The sequence below is a fragment of the Notamacropus eugenii genome, chromosome 1 (assembly GCF_028372415.1).
Source record: "Notamacropus eugenii isolate mMacEug1 chromosome 1, mMacEug1.pri_v2, whole genome shotgun sequence".
NCBI lineage: Eukaryota > Metazoa > Chordata > Mammalia > Diprotodontia > Macropodidae > Notamacropus > Notamacropus eugenii.
The window spans coordinates 575,814,493-575,826,316 of record NC_092872.1 but is presented as its reverse complement, the minus strand read 5'-3'; the positions used below and the strand labels follow the sequence as shown (position 1 = coordinate 575,826,316).

The 11,824-nt window shown below is 39.3% G+C and overlaps 1 pseudogene; it reads right to left on the bottom strand.

The window, feature by feature from the left end:
- Positions 1–583: 583 nt before the first annotated feature.
- LOC140527750 (interleukin enhancer-binding factor 2 homolog pseudogene) lies at positions 584–1,652 on the bottom strand (annotated as a pseudogene).
- Positions 1,653–11,824: the final 10,172 nt, after the last annotated feature.

The following is an 11,824-nucleotide window of genomic DNA, read 5'->3' as shown; positions in this document are numbered from 1 at the left end:
GGTATCTCAAAACTTACTAAGATATTTCAGAAGGCAGTGAATTCCTGGAATTACCCCAAAGTCTCAGTAGTTCTGTCTTGCAATCAGAAAATGACTAATCTTCAAAACTTCGAAATCTGCTAAGATGTTTTCAGCAGCTCTACAGACTTTGATTATCTGGCTTTATTTGTTTTTTTATTTTTTTAGAAGGAAACACTGTTAATAGTTTGCAAATAAAAAAAAAACAACCTTAAGATTTAAGGTTGAAAAAAATTTCTGGAAGGTTTTGGTTTGATCTTAGTAACGTTTCCAGAGTTGGTTGTTCCATTGAAGGATTAAAGTTTTGTGTAAATCCATAAAAGAACAAAGTGCAGGAAAGCTGGTACCTTCCCTGTGTAGCACCAGCCACAAACAAGAGATTCCTGTAGTTGAGTCAAGGAAGCATCAAATCACGCACAAGAAAATGCCTCTAACTGCACAGCTTCCAGAGAGTTGGCAGCCTTGCTTTTTCTTCTCATGATCCCCTCACTCTCACACATGCCACTACCCAGGCTCCACAAAGAATGCTGGTTGCCTTTGGCAACCAAGAAAGAACCAGACAGGATCATTCTTGGGTCTCTATGCTCTCTTATCCTCCTTGAGGTGGGTCCTCTGCATTCTCCTCTTCTTCCTCACCTTGCTTCTTTTCTGGAGGCTTTTCATAAGCCTTTTCAGAAGGTGTCACTATCACCCCATCTCAGCTAGACATTTCTGAGGCAAGATAACTAGCATCACCCTCCTGGCCAAGGATCTTCCTATATTCTCTATGTGACAAGATCCAAACCAACGACTGAGCTGCATAGCATATCATGTCCTGTTGTTCCAGGGTCATGGCTGTGTGTACCTGGAGGTTACCACTTTCACAGTGGGGTCAGTAATCCTTACTGAACCAGGAAGAAACAACCCAGCAGCCAGAATCTGAAGGCATAGTCTGTAAGTCACATTGAGGGCCAAGGGTTGTCTGGTATGCTTGTTCATTACAGCATAGTGGCCCAAAAGGTCAAGGATGCATGGAGTGAGAGAGAGGTTAAAAGCCAGGGAACCAAATCCTCAAGTCCTTCAGTAGATGGATGAGAAAATTTACTGTAGACTGAGAAACATCTCTACAAAGCAACAAGCATGTCGATTGGCTGCCAAAGCACTCTGTAGAACCTTGATGTCCAAATGCAATTCTGTGTCCAGCTTTCAAAGATTAGGTGGCACTGTTGTAATGAGAATCTTCACTGCGGCATCTGCAGAGCTGATCTCAAAACCAGTTTCATTGGTCAGCATAGTCAAAACTTCTGCAAGATCCAGTGCTCTAAGGCTTTTCATCATTTTGTTCCCCAAAGCTGCAACTGCTTCCAGTGATGGCAGGATCTTCAGTATCACTACCAGATGAGCCCACATTATACCTTGTGGCCATTATCCCTTTCTTGTAAGATCCTACTTGCTTGATGTGTTTAATTTGCACCTCAAAGGTTCCTGGAGCCACAATCAGGATGTCAATCACATTATTGGTTTTTATTTCCAGAGAACAGATGTTAGGCAGTGTTGGGAACAAGGTCCTGATTCCTCTTTAGCAATGTCTCACTGAAGGTGGTTTTATTAGGTACAGTTTTTACTCAGCGGAACGCCATTTCACACACATAGAAATCAAATGGAATGTTTGACACAAATGACCTGAACCTTCCTCCTCGTCATCCCATGGAGCCAAAGTGCTCTCCATGACCATAGCCTCTATCACTTCTCCTGGTTCCTACAGTCTTGAACAATGGAGTCCCTGTCAACCACCCCTTCCTCTCATCTGGATTTATTTCTGAAATTCCAACTTGGCCAATGTTGAAATGACAAAAAAACAAACACTATCTTACTCTTTTTTCTCTTTTCTTATAAACTAATCTCCCACAAAAGACCTAAAGTGGGAGTTAGTCTTACTTAATGGGACAACTGCTTCAGTTATGAAAGTTCATTAATCTTTCCAAGTGTTCTAAAGTCTCTGGCTACAGCCCTTAAAAGTTTTTCTGACTGACTGCATTTTAAATCTTAATTCTACATATTACAAAGATATAGACAGAGACAAAATGGCAAGAGAAATAAAAAGAGAAGGCTAACTCACAAGAAAGTGCACAATTGTAATTGTACCCAGTTGACTCAAGGCACATAAAGCCAGAGACATGCACAGACCAGAGACATGTGGAGGGGTCAATTAACAAAGGTGTCCTATTTAAGCACTGAGGTGTACAGGAAAACAAAACAAAAACAAAACAGAACAGAAGCATACAGCACCAAATTTCCAGAGGCCCACAGAGAAGAATTGAAGTATGCACAGGATATCCTTAGGAGGATATCCAAAAGGGGAGGTCCCAGAATTTTCCTCATAAAGAAAGATGAGTTCAATCAAAGTGTGAACCCAGAGATGGAGTGGGAGTGAAAGCAATGAACTCTCCAGATGAAAAGGGGGTGGTCAGACACCAGAGAAAACTCTAGTGGTGTCTAGTCTGTTCCCATGGTACTGAAGAACTGAAAGCTCTGCCTCCTTTTCTATCCCACTACTGCCACTATTAATGTCAAAAAGAGATTTAAATGTAGTCCAGACTGGCCCAGTCTCTAACCTGGGAATGACTGGAGCTGAACAGGCCAGAAACAGGAGTGTCAGGAATTAAGAAGCAACTTTAATTAACTTCAGAGTAAGAGCAATGCTTTTGAGTGAAGCCTCCCTAAGGAGGACTTAACTTGCTGGTGCAGGGGAAGGGCTTAGGTACATGAAGACCACAAAGAGGCTGGCCTGCAACACAATCATTCCTAGGTCTTGAGTATAGCTCCCATGGTTGACATTTCCAGGAGTTTTTGTTTTCCATGGGAACAATCTCTAAGCAGTGTAAGGGTTCTTGAGCCTTGTGATTATTCAGTGGGGTAGAGAAGCAGCTTTAGTGTGGTGGGAATAAGAGTGCAGTACCTGATTTGGTTCCTTTTCTTCCCAGTGTTGTATGGCCAGGGCTGTGCTCCACTCTGTTCAGTGACCCATGGGATAGACCTTTCATGTTGGCTGGAAACCCCTTTCTCTCTGGTGTTCTGTGGCTTCTCTTGCTCGAGACTTTGTTAAGAGACTTTTTTACAGGTATTTTGTAGGCTGTGGGGGAAGTGCTAGAGTATATGTGTCTTTCTACTCCTCCATCTTGGCTCCACCCCCTAGTCTGTTTTTTAAGGTGTTATTTTCTTCAGCACTTTTTGGATCTCCTTTACCAAAGAGTTGACTCATTTTTCATGATTTTCTTGTATCACTCTCATTTCCCTCCCTATTTTTTCCTCTCCTTTCCTTACCTGATTTTCAAAATCATTTTTGTGCTCTTCCATGCTCTCAGACCAATTCATATTTTTATAGGAGGCTTTAGATGCAGGAACTTTGACTTTCTTGTCTTCTCTTTGCATACTTTGGTCTTCCCTGTCACAAAAGTAAGATTCCATAGTCTGATTTTTTTTCCTGCTTTTTGTTCATTTACCTGGTCACTTACTTGATTTTTGAGCTCTTTGTCAAGGTAGTTCTCTGCTTTCAGTGGATATGAGCTATTAACCCCTTGATCTCCCAACAATCTGTGAGCATAGAGCAGGTGTCACTATTACTGCTTCTGCCCCTGCTGCTGCTGTCCTGGGGTACTCTTTCATGGACTCTGTCACCATCTCTGCTGCCCTGAGGCTGGGGTTGGACCACTCTAGTCTTGCACACAGGTCCCACAGGGTTTTTACACTGGCTAATTTTTCCTTTGCATTTTGGAGTTGTGAAGTCAGTAAACTTTCAGTCCCACAAAGGCCTGCTCAGGTCCCATCAGTTCCAGCATGGCCCCCACTGAACTGCACTCTGTTCCCAATCTAGTGCAATAGACACTTATCATAAACGTTCCAGTCTGTGTTGGGCTGGGAATTTCTTTCACTCCATCATCATGTGGGTTTTGTTGCTCCAGAGTTTATTTAGAGTTCTTTTTTTACAGGTGAATGGCTTGTCTTTCTTGGGAGAGCACTAGCAAATCCATGCTTTTACTCTGAGCAGAATACAATGTTTTTTTCAGTGGTACATGGCACCTACTGAAAAAGTGATCATGTATTAGGCATAAAAACATCACCATTCAATTCAGAAAGATAGAAATATTAAGTGAACTCTCTTTAAATCACAGCGTAATAAAAGTTGCATGTAATAAAGTTTCATGGAACGATAGACTAAGAATCATCAGGAAACTAAATAATCTAATCCTACAGATAGACTGGGTGAAACAACAAATCACAGAAACAATCAATAACTTTATGCAGAGAATGACAATAATGACACAACATACCAAACTTATGTGACAGAGCCATAGCAGTTTTAACAGAAATTTTGTGTCTCTCAATGTTTACATGAATAAAATGGAGAAAGAGAAGTTCATGGTATTGGACATGTGACTTAAATAGCTGGACAAAATGAATTAAAAATTCTCAACTAAATACCAAATTAGATATTCTGAAAATCAAGGAAAATTTTAAAAAATAGAAATTAAGACGCTACTTAATGAATCAAAACAAAGAGCTGATATGATGAAAAAAATGCATAACCCTTTGATTGATTAAAAAAGAAAACTAAATTACTTATATCAAAAATGAAAAGGGTGAATTCACCAGCAATGAAAATGAAATTAAAGCAGTTATTAGGAACCACATTGTCCAACTTCATGCCTATAAATCTGACAATCTTAGTGAAATGGATGAATATTTACAAAAATCTAAATTGACCAGCTTAACAGAAGAGGAAATAAACAAATAATCTAATTCCAGAAAAAGAAATTGAACAAATCTTCAGTGAACTCTCTAAGAAAAAATCTCCCAGAGCTGGTGCTTTCACAAGTGAATTTTACTAAACATTTAGAAAAAAAATTAATTCCACAACTGTTTAAACTCTTTGAAAAAAAATAGATGAAAATCTCCTACCAATTCTGTTCATGATACCAATATGATGCTAAACTGGGGAGAGCCAAAACTGAGCTAGAAAATTATAGACCAATCTCTCTAATGAATATTGATGTAAAATTTTAAAAATAAAATATCAGAAAAGACAGCACACCAACTTATCAAGATGATGATACATGATGCTCATGTGAGATTTATTCCCAGAAAGTTGGACTGGCCCAATAAAAAAAAACAATGAACATAATTGACCATAGCAATATCAAAGCCAATAGTAATCATGTCTTAATTTCAATAGTTAGAAAATATTTGACAAAATACAGCAGCCATTTCCTATTAAAAACACTAGAGGGAGAGGGGGGACCCAAGATGGTGGAGTAGAAAGATACACAGATGCTTAGCTCATACCCCACAGCCCATGAAATACTTGCAAAGAAGAACTCTCAACAAATTCTAGAGCAGCAGAAGCCACAGAACAACAGAGCGGAGGAGATTTCTGTTCCAGAGAGACCTGAAAAACCCACAGGAAAGGTCTGTTGCACACTGGATGTGGAGCAGAGTCCAGGCCTGCCGTGACCATGTGGCACTGAGAGGAGCAGATCAGAGCAGGCTTCAGGGGAAGCATCTCCAGCAGCAGCACAAATCCCATAACCTATATGTGCCAAAGGTCAGTGAGAGGGTCTTTTTGGCTGGCTGAGAGGGAAGCAAGGTGTCCCCATAACTCAGGCCCCATTGGGAGGCAGCAGCAGAGGCAGGAGCAGATAGGGGCTCCCAAAACAGGCAGGAGTTTCGATCCATTGTTGAAGGTCTCCTGGTTAACCCTCCGAGGGAACTGAACCCTGTGTAGGGCCCTGCCCCCACCTGAGCAGCTAATCTTAATCTCACACTGAATAGCAACCCCACCCCCATCGAAAGCCCCTAAGACTTGGGAGCAGCATTTGAATCTTTGCCCCCAGTTCTGGCTGGGCAAACTGCAGGTGAGGTGGTTGTGGAGAGGAAACTCAGAAGTCAAGTAGTGGGCTGGGAAAATGCCCAGAAAAGGGAAAAAATAAGACTATAGAGGTTTACTTTCTTAGGGAACAGGTGTCTCCCCCCATTCTTTCAGATGAGGAAGAACAAGGCACACTGTCAGAGGAGGTCAAGAACCCTGCCTCCAAAGGGCACTTAAACTTGGCTCAGGCAATAGAAGACCTTAAAAATCAAGTTAACAGCTTACTAAAGGAGAACCAAAAAATGCTGAGGAAAATAGCAGCTTTGAAAAGAGGCTAACTCCATTGGAAAAAGATGTCCAAAAAGCCAATGAGGAGAAGGAGGTTTTAAAAAGCAGAATTCACCAAATGGAGGAGAAGGTTCAAAAGCTCACTGAACAAAATAATTGGTTGAATGAGAGAACTGAGTCCAGGGAAACGAATGACTATGAGTTAAAACAAGAAGTTAGTAAACAAAATGAAAAATCTGAAAAAAATAGAAGATAAGCTGAAACAACTCATTGGAAAAACAACTTACCTGGAAAATAGATCCAGGAGAAATAATTTAAAAATTACTGGACTACCTGAAAGCCATCATCAAAAAAGAGCCTAGATATTATCTTCCTTGAAATTATCAAGGAAAACTGCCCTGATATTCCAGAACTAAATAAATTTTGAAAGAATCCACCAATCACCTCCTGAAAGAGACTCAAACAGCAAACATCCTAGGAATACGGTGGACAAATTTCAGAGTTCCTAGATCAAGGAGGAAATACTGCAAGCAGCTAGAAACAATTTGAGTACTGTGGAAATACAATCTGGATAACACAGGATCTGCTAGCTTCAACATTAAGGGATTGAAGGGCTTGGAGGCGGATATTACAGAAGTCAAAGGAACTGGGACTGAAGCAAAGAATCGCCTACCCAGCAAATCTGAACATAATACTTCAAGGGAAAAAATGGTCGTTCAGTGATATAGACAAATTTCAAGATTTCATGTTGAGGAAAAGACCAGATCTGTATTTAAAAATTTGACTTCCCAAGACAAGAATTAAGAGAAGCATGAAAAGGAAAACAGAAAAAGAAAATTCATAAAAGACTCTCTATAGCTGAACTGTTGACATTACTACATAGAAAGAAAATATTTTTAACTCTTGAATCTTTTCTCAGTATTTGGGTAGTTGGAGAGATTGTACACACACACACACACACACACACACACACACACAGATAGATAGAGTATAGGGTGTGTTATATCAGAAGGGGTGATATCCACACACACACACACAGACACACATACACACACACAATAAAGTAAAATTAAAATTAAGGGGTGAAGGAGGAAAATTCCAGGAAGAGAAAGGTAGCAATGGAATGGGGTAGGCTATAACCCATAAAAGAGATGAGAAAAATCTTATGCAATGGAGGAGATAAGGGCGAAGGGGAAGGGGGCGGGGAATAAAGCTATTCTCCCCACGTGTGGCTGAAGGAGGGAATAACATGCTCACTAAATTTGATATGAAAATTTATATACACCTCAGGAAAGTAGGAGAGGAGGCCACAAGTGGAGTGAGGGGAATGTTAGAAGGGAGGGCAAATGGGAGAAGGGAGTCACTAGAACTAAACACTTTCGAGAAGGTACAGGGTCAATTGTAGGGGGCAAAAGGGGGGGATAGGGTAGGTCAGAGGGCAATATAATTAGTATTACACAATACTATTACTATGGAAATCTTTTGCAAAACAACACATATTTAGTCTGTATTGAATTTCTTCCCTTCTCAGTGGGGCTGGGGAGGGAGGGGGGGAGGGAGAGAAGTTGGAATTCAAAGTATTAGAAATGAATGTTGAGAATTTTTATTGCATGTAATTGGGAAAAAAGAACTACAGGGATAGGGTATGGAAATTCATCTTGCCCTGCAAGAAAAGAGAGAAGTTGGGGATAGGAGAGGGGTGGGGTGTGTTGGAGGGGAGGGTCCATTGAGGGAAGGAGTAATCAGAATGCAAGGTATTAGGAAACAGGGGGAGGGGAGTGATGGGGAGAAAATTGGACATGTTACATTGTAAGGGAAAAGCAATTAGTATTAAAACAATAGACTGAATTAATTACTGAGAATAAATCAATGACATCTTTAGTTTGGAGAAAAGAATTGCAGTCTAAATTTCCTAGAGGAAGGTAACCTCGGGAAAAATTTGGCATTGATGTAAAGGTCAGGGTTTTAATTGTAAATTTGATTTTATGATTGCCATTTAACCAGGAACTAGAACATATATAGAAAGACATGTAAGCCACTTAACACTTGCCTCAAAAGATGTTCCTTAGCCAAAGTGAAACTATAATCATATTTGAAACCTGGTTATCGGAACTTGTCATTTTTAGATGCTAAGGGACTATTAAGGAAATGTTCTTCTGAGTCTAACTCCAGGTATGGGTAGCAAGAAAGGCAATTTGAGCCTCCAATACATGATGCCAGTAATCTGATGAGATGCTGGTATGAACTGCATAGGTGGTCTCAAGGGAAGGGTGGGAGAGCAGCTGTTTAGCATGGGCTGAAGTGGGATTCTCCTGACTCAATTTTCCCACTGACACCTGGTAGACTTCAAGCCTGACTGCATGTAAGTGGATAATCTAATCCTGCCTGGAACTGATATGAAGTTGGGCAGATATTGTATCCCTGCAATGTCCTTACTATTGGTGGCAATTTCCTATAGTGAAAAGGTTTGTAAACTTAATGCCAGATCTATTCAATTATAGATTATGGGTAGGGGAACATCCAAGGTTGTCTAAAATTAAGCTATTAGGCATAGGACTTTAGACCAACAACATTAAGTTAGGGTCCTTTAATTCTTAGTAATACTGTGGAGACTATTAGGTCAAGAGCTTTTTAAGTTGCCAACATAAATATTATCTGTGTCTCAGTTGGTTAATGTTTTTAAAAAAAATTCTTTTATGGTCCACATTGTAAATGCTTTAAAAAGATGTATCACCTAACCAAAAGTGTGAATTGCTTTATCTGTCATAATCTGTGTTAAAAAGAAAAAAAATAACGAAAATCAACCAATCAAACAAACAAAAAACAGTAGAGGACGCTGGAATCAATGAAGTCTTCCTTTAAATGCTAAGTACTTTCTGTCTAAAACCAGAGGCCAGCATTATATATAATGAAGATAAACTAGACATGTTTCCAATAAAAACAGGGGTGATATTAGATTGTCCATTATCACTGCTGTTCAATATTTTATTGGAAATGTTAGCTTTAGCAGTAAGGGAAGAAAAATTAATAGAAGGAATTAGAATAAGCAATGGAGAAATAAAGCTATCAGTGTTTACTGATGATGTGCTTGGAGAATCCTAGATAATCCAGTAAAAGTCTATTTGAAATAAAAAAACAACTTTGACAACATTGCAGGATATAAAATAAATCGACACAAATCATCAGTATTTCCACGTATTACTAACAAAGCCCAGCAGCAAGAAATAGACAGAAACATTCCAGTTAAAGTAATGGTAGACAATATCAAATATTTGGAAGTGTACCTATCAGGACAAACAGAAGGGCTATGTGAACACATTTGCAAAACACTTTTCTCACAAAGAAAGTCAGAAGTATATAACTGGAAAAAAAATCATTAATTGTGTATGGGTAGGCTGAGCGAACATAGTAAAAATGATAGCTCTACCTAAATTAATTTACTTATTCAATGACATGACAATCAAATTACCATTTTTTCATAGAGGTAGAAATATAATAACAAAACACATCTGGAAGAACAAAAGATCCAAAATATTAAGGGAATTAATGAAAAGAAAAGCATGGGAAGGTAGCTTAGTTTTACGAGATACCACATTGCAATCATCCAAACTAATTGGTACTGGTTGACAAAAAGAGTGGTGGATCAGTGGAATAGGTTAGGTACACAACACATCATAGTCAACAACTGTAGCAATCTACTATTTGATAAACCCAAAGACTTTAGATTCTGGGATCATAACTCAGTATTTAACAAAAACTCCTGTAAAAACTGGAAAAAAATGTGGTAGAAACTAGGCAGAGACCAGCATCAGTATTGCTCCATGATCAACATTAATGCTCTTAGCTCTTCTCAGTAATGCAATGAACTAAGTCAATTCCAAAGGACTCATCATGGAAAATGCTATCCATATGCAGAGATAGAATCATGGAGTCTGAATGCAGATCAAAGCATACAATTATCTTCTTTTCCTTGTTTTATTTTTCTGATACTGAGTGGGATTTTCCTGCATTTTATTCAGGCTACAGGAAGCACAGGAGCTGTGGTCCCTGGAAGATGGGACAAGTGCTATTTCTTGGAGCTACATTCTGCCAGTTTCCCTGGGTCTGCTAAGGAATGTGGAGGGGTGGGTCCTAGTGTTGGCATTTGCCTCTTCCACCAAACTTGGGCTCAAGATCTCCAACTGATTTTCTGAGGTGGGACTTGGTGGTGGCTTGCTGCGATGTTTCCCGTCTTGGAATGTGCTCCCCTTTCACCTGAGTGAGACAGACTTTTCTTGCTGATCGTTAAAATCTCCCAGGCTAAAGACCATTCCACCCCTTCTTTCCTCTTGCTCTGCTGTTTCAGATTAATTGTGTGGGACTATTTTATTGTTGTTTGGTGGTGCATGTAGGAGAGCTACAGAGATATACTGCCTTTCACCATCTTGATTCCTGGAAGTAGCATTCTTCCACAGCAGTTCTTAAAGAGAATGTACTTAAGTATGTATACAGTATAATTTATCAATAGAGAAAATTCTTATAACAAGGAATTCTATATCTACACGAAGTGTAGAAACAGGTAGGGAGAGTGACTGAACCTAGGATTTCTTCAATACAGGCAACTTCCAGGTGAGAAAACACCCTCTGCTACTGCAGATTGACATGCTTGTGCATCTGAAAAACATAGAGAATGTTTTATAACATGGAGAAAGTTCAATTCATCCTGAGTACCCCTGTCAGCTTATGTCAGAATTGGGACTTCAATTCTGATTTTCTTGGCTCCAATGTGGATTCTCTACCTATTTTGAAATACAGTATCTTCTTTATAGCAAGGAATATATAAAGTTTATTATATTTTGTGCAATAGATATTTCAACTTTTCAAATGCATAATGATGCAGGAATAATTTTTGCTTTATTCAAGTATGGTTTCAAAATGAGGTTTCATTTTTAAAATTAAGAATACCAAATGTTCTATGAATTTCCTCACATCTTCTACCTTCTCACACTTCATTCCTCAAACACTTCCCACACAATGCTCTTCTGCTTATATTTTCTTTTGGCATCTTTTCTTCTTTACACACCACTTGGAGCTTTTGTGAATGTAAGTATATCCAGTGTTTGTAGGCAATTTTCAGAATAATGTAGAGCAGATGTCACCCATGATGAAACACTTTAAAATGTGAGATACATTACAAGAGCTTGAAAAAAAAAAGACTATTTCGAAGCCATTAATTATAGTTGGATAGATGCAAAAAATTCTGATTCAGTGACTTTTGGCAAGTATCTTTGTCCCCTGCAACATTTTTTTTTTTTTGTGATGTTCTCCCTCACTGGTATTAAGTATGCATTCGGCTCTGTGAAACGTGAGCAAGAAAGCTTTCTGATCTGTTAAAAAAAGTGAGGTATCAAAATGTGAAATATGATAATTGGTCAAACATTCTCACACTGATTGATCAGCGGTTCTGGGGGTGGAGGGTTGTTTGTCACCCAGTTATAGACAGCTTGGGACACACTAATCCCATTTGGAGCACAATTTCAGCCATCTTCATCATCCCTGAAGTTCAGAATATCTGGGAAGAAGATTGGTGCTTGCTGAAAGTACCAAGATTAGGAGCTGAGTGCCATCCCTGCTTTCCTGGTTCCACCTTTAGAAGGTAGAAGGTAGGGATGGAGATAGTATGCCACTAGCTCA